The 6,000-nt window shown below is 41.9% G+C and overlaps 1 protein-coding gene across 1 annotated transcript in view; it reads right to left on the reverse strand.

The window, feature by feature from the left end:
* Positions 1-5,232, reverse strand: part of LOC121007769 (cytoplasmic FMR1-interacting protein 2) — a 117,339-nt gene extending 112,107 nt beyond the window's left edge. Inside the window, exon 1 of the mRNA XM_040439973.1 lies at positions 5,092-5,232. The gene's annotated coding sequence lies outside the window, so the exon portion shown is untranslated. The remainder of the gene's footprint in view (positions 1-5,091) is intronic.
* Between the last annotated feature and the right edge of the window lie 768 nt (positions 5,233-6,000).

Genomic DNA, 6,000 nt, shown 5'->3' on the forward strand with positions numbered 1-6,000 from the left:
AAAGTGGCCTGGTCTTTCAGGGTGTTTAAGCACTGGGGGCTGAGGTGGTTAAGGGTGTAACAGTGGTTTCCAGTTACTAAATGCATAGTGCATTACATATTTACTTACAGGAATTTCGAAAATGTCAGGAACTTCAGAAATTGTATTTCAATAAATATGGTTTTAAGTAGCTTGATTACTTACATGATAGTGAGAAAAAGTCTGATGTTAACATTCTACTACAGATTATGTATTTTTACTAAATTTATGGGCCATTTATGAAGAAGTTGGTGCTGGATTCTGAGTGTCTCACGCTGACTCCCCGCAACAGGTAAGGCAGTTAACACATCCCATCCCTTTTATAAACTACCCAGCTCCACCCCCCCTTTAACTTAAACAGCGGGAAAAGAAGGGTGCAAATCCTCTAATCACCTTCTTTCCTTCTCCCCTGCAGTCCCTGGCCCTTTCATTAAGCATTTCATGGCCTTCTAAAATGCAGGAGTCGGAGTGAGGCTGCTTTCACATCACCGCTATGTATTTCTGTTCTTCTGCTCCCTTATAGGAGCAGCAGAATGAAAATAACGGAAGTGCGAGATTCGGCACATAACTGACAGTAACGGAGCCTAACAGATCCCTATGACTATAATGGGATCCGTTACGTTTCCATTCAGGAGAACATTTGTTTTTTAGCAGAGAAAAAAGTCCTGCATTCAGGACTTTTCTCTCCACTATTTTCGACAAACTCTGTGACTGAGGCCCTGAACGGAGATTCCAACATAGCTTTGTATGTAGCCCCAGAACTTTGGCTTACCAACTCCACAGCATTGTCTATAACAGAGCTCATGATAGTTGGTGGACATCACTTTGGAGCATATACACATAAAGATGAGCAAATACTGGTACATACTGTAAGTAATAGAGATCAGATAGTTGGTGGACATCACTTTGGTGCATACACACATGACAATTAACAAATACTAGTACATACTGTAAGTAACAGAGATTAGATAGCTGGTGGACATCAATCTGGTGCATATACACATGGAGAGGAGCATGGTATATAATAGATCAGATACTTTGTAGAAATGTCTCTGGTGCATGACGATGAGCAAATACTGGTACATACTGTAAGTAACAGAGGTCAGATACTTGGTGGACATTGCTCTGATTCATATACAGTACACATGGAGAGGAGCATGGTATATAATAGAGATCAGATACTATGTAGAGGTGGCTCTGGTACATATACACTGCGTGCAGAATTATTAGGCAAATGAGTATTTTGACCACATCATCCTCTTTATGCATGTTGTCTTACTCCAAGCTGTATAGGCTCGAAAGCCTACTACCAATTAAGCATATTAGGTGATGTGCATCTCTGTAATGAGAAGGGGTGTGGCCTAATGACATCAACACCCTATATTAGGTGTGCATAATTATTAGGCAACTTCCTTTCCTTTGGCAAAATGGGTCAAAAGAAGGACTTGACAGGCTCAGAAAAGTCAAAAATAGTGAGATATCTTGCAGAGGGATGCAGCACTCTTAAAATTGCAAAGCTTCTGAAGCGTGATCATCGAACAATCAAGCGTTTCATTCAAAATAGTCAACAGGGTCGCAAGAAGCGTGTGGAAAAACCAAGGCGCAAAATAACTGTCCATGAACTGAGAAAAGTCAAGCGTGCAGCTGCCAAGATGCCACTTGCCACCAGTTTGGCCATATTTCAGAGCTGCAACATCACTGGAGTGCCCAAAAGCACAAGGTGTGCAATACTCAGAGACATGGCCAAGGTAAGAAAGGCTGAAAGACGACCACCACTGAACAAGACACACAAGCTGAAACGTCAAGACTGGGCCAAGAAATATCTCAAGACTGATTTTTCTAAGGTTTTATGGACTGATGAAATGAGAGTGAGTCTTGATGGGCCAGATGGATGGGCCCGTGGCTGGATTGGTAAAGGGCAGAGAGCTCCAGTCCGACTCAGACGCCAGCAAGGTGGAGGTGGAGTACTGGTTTGGGCTGGTATCATCAAAGATGAGCTTGTGAGGCCTTTTCGGGTTGAGGATGGAGTCAAGCTCAACTCCCAGTCCTACTGCCAGTTTCTGTAAGACACCTTCTTCAAGCAGTGGTACAGGAAGAAGTCTGCATCCTTCAAGAAAAACATGATTTTCATGCAGGACAATGCTCCATCACACGCGTCCAAGTACTCCACAGCGTGGCTGGCAAGAAAGGGTATAAAAGAAGAAAATCTAATGACATGGCCTCCTTGTTCACCTGATCTGAACCCCATTGAGAACCTGTGGTCCATCATCAAATGTGAGATTTACAAGGAGGGAAAACAGTACACCTCTCTGAACAGTGTCTGGGAGGCTGTGGTTGCTGCTGCACGCAATGTTGATGGTGAACAGATCAAAACACTGACAGAATCCATGGATGGCAGGCTTTTGAGTGTCCTTGCAAAGAAAGGTGGCTATATTGGTCACTGATTTGTTTTTGTTTTGTTTTTGAATGTCAGAAATGTATATTTGTGAATGTTGAGATGTTATATTGGTTTCACTGGTAAAAATAAATAATTGAAATGGGTATATATTTGTTTTTTGTTAAGTTGCCTAATAATTATGCACAGTAATAGTCACCTGCACACACAGATATCCCCCTAAAATAGCTAAAACTAAAAACAAACTAAAAACTACTTCCAAAAATATTCAGCTTTGATATTAATGAGTTTTTTGGGTTCATTGAGAACATGGTTGTTCAATAATAAAATTAATCCTCAAAAATACAACTTGCCTAATAATTCTGCACTCCCTGTACACATGATGAATGCGTACAGTACAGATCAGATACTATGTAGAGATGGCTCTGGTACATATACACATGATGAATGCGTACAGTACAGATCAGATACTATGTAGAGGTGGCTCTGGTACATATACATATACACATGATGAATGCGTACAGTACAGATCAGATACTTTGCAGAGGTGGCTCTGGTACATATACATATACACATGATAAATGTGTACAGTACAAATCAGATACTATGCAGAGGTGGCTCTGGTACATATACATATACACATGATGAATGCGTACAGTACAGATCAGATACTTTGCAGAGGTGGCTCTGGTACATATACATATACACATGATAAATGCGTACAGTACAGATCAGATACTTTGCAGAGGTGGCTCTGGTACATATACATATACACATGATAAATGCGTACAGTACAGATCAGATACTTTGCAGAGGTGGCTCTGGTACATATACACATGATGAATGCGTACAGTACAGATCAGATACTTTGTAGAGGTGGCTCTGGTACATATACACATGATGAATGCGTACAGTACAGATCAGATACTTTGTAGAGGTGGCTCTGGTACATATACATATACACATGATGAATGCGTACAGTACAGATCAGATACTATGCAGAGGTGGCTCTGGTACATATACACATGATGAATGCGTACAGTACAGATCAGATACTTTGTAGAGGTGGCTCTGGTACATATACATATACACATGATGAATGCGTACAGTACAGATCAGATACTATGCAGAGGTGGCTCTGGTACATATACATATACACATGATAAATGCGTACAGTACAGATCAGATACTTTGTAGAGGTGGCTCTGGTACATATACATATACACATGATAAATGTGTACAGTACAGATCAGATACTATGCAGAGGTGGCTCTGGTACATATACATATACACATGATAAATGTGTACAGTACAGATCAGATACTTTGCAGAGGTGGCTCTGGTACATATACATATACACATGATAAATGTGTACAGTACAGATCAGATACTATGCAGAGGTGGCTCTGGTACATATACATATACACATGATAAATGTGTACAGTACAGATCAGATACTTTGCAGAGGTGGCTCTGGTACATATACATATACACATGATAAATGTGTACAGTACAGATCAGATACTTTGTAGAGGTGGCTCTGGTACATATGAGGATCAGCCATCACGGTGGTTCCTATAAGGATCCGGATGGTAGACACTATGATGATGAGCACTATATGGATCCGGATGGTAGACACTATGATGATGAGCACTATATGGATCCGGATGGTAGACACTATGATGATGAGCACTATATGGATCCGGATGGTAGACACTATGATGATGAGCACTATAAGGATCCGGATGGTAGACACTATGATGATGAGCACTATATGGATCCGGATGGTAGACACTATGATGATGAGCACTATATGGATCCGGATGGTAGACACTATGATGATGAGCACTATATGGATCCGGATGGTATACACTATGATGGTGAGCACTATATGGATCCGGATGGTAGACACTATGATGATGAGCACTATATGGATCCGGATGGTAGACACTATGATGATGAGCACTATATGGATCCGGATGGTAGACACTATGATGATGAGCACTATATGGATCCGGATGGTAGACACTATGATGGTGAGCACTATATGGATCCGGATGGTAGACACTATGATGGTGAGCACTATATGGATCCGGATGTTAGACACTATGATGATGAGCACTATATGGATCCGGATGGTAGACACTATGATGATGAGCACTATATGGATCCGGATGGTAGACACTATGATGATGAGCACTATATGGATCCGGATGGTAGACACTATGATGATGAGCACTATATGGATCTGGATGGTAGACACTATGATGATGAGCACTATAAGGATCCGGATGGTAGGCCACAGAACACTGGCCTGGTGTAAGGGAAATCCTGAGTCACAGCTAGCCTGACACAGCCATGTCCTGTGGATACAGGCAGCATTAAGCAGCATTGGATGGGTCCATTGCAACCAAATCCCCCTCCAAAATGCAGAGAGAGTGGTGGCCATGCCACCAAAAGCCAGGGCAGAGCTGGCACAGGCTTGTGCACATTGCAGCACTGATGGCAGCAGGAGGAATGAGGACTATGTCCAATGTATCCTGCTGTCCGCAGCGGGTGGATGCTCTGTACGAGGAGGATGAGCTCAGCATCTGCATCCATGATACACAGCCTGGAGAGTGGGAGGGAAGAGATCCGGTTACCATAATACCCCCCATGGTGCCAGCACCAGGACTTACCAGACTGGGCAGGAGCTCATGGTCCAGAGAGTGCTGCTGTGGAGGATGAGGATGCTGCCGGCTGCAGGTGTCTGCTCCCTGGATCATGGACAGGAGGGTCTCTTCTGCTCTGTTCAGTGGCTGATGTCTGCCACCATCCTCCAGCTCTCTCCTCTCATCGTCTGCTCTCTCCTCCCCTATCTCCCACCCCCTCACAAAGAGCTCAACATGGCTGCAGCAGATGGGAAGTGCTGTGCTCAACCGATGAGGCTCCCCCACCCACCACCACATCTCACAGCTGAGGTCAAGTGATGGGCACTGCTCTGCACATGCTGCCAGGAGTAGCCCCTGGTACTGCACCTACCCTACAGGGAAACAGGTTAGATAGATACATGTGACAGACACATAGATAGGAGAAAGAGAGAGATGATAGATAAATATGAGAGAAAGATATGAAACTGATGGATTATAGATTAAATATGAGAGGCAGATGAAGATAGATAGATATGAGATAGATAGATAGATAGATAGATAGATAGATAGATAGATAGGAGATAGATAGATAGATAGATAGATAGATAGATAGGAGATAGATAGATAGATAGATAGATAGATAGATAGGAGATAGATAGATAGATAGATAGATGATAGATAGATATGAGATAGATAGATAGGAGATAGATAGATAGATAGATGTGATAGATAGATAGATGTGATAGATAGATAGATAGATAGATAGATAGATAGATAGATAGATAGATAGATAGATATGAGATAGATAGATAGATAGATGATAGATAGATAGATAATAGATAGATAGATATGAGAGATAGATAATAGATAGATAGATAGATAGATAGATATGAGAGATAGATAGATAGATAGATAGATAGATAGATAGATAGATAGATAGATAGATAGATAGATAGA

The sequence above is a fragment of the Bufo bufo genome, chromosome 1 (assembly GCF_905171765.1).
Source record: "Bufo bufo chromosome 1, aBufBuf1.1, whole genome shotgun sequence".
In the NCBI taxonomy this organism is placed as follows: domain Eukaryota; kingdom Metazoa; phylum Chordata; class Amphibia; order Anura; family Bufonidae; genus Bufo; species Bufo bufo.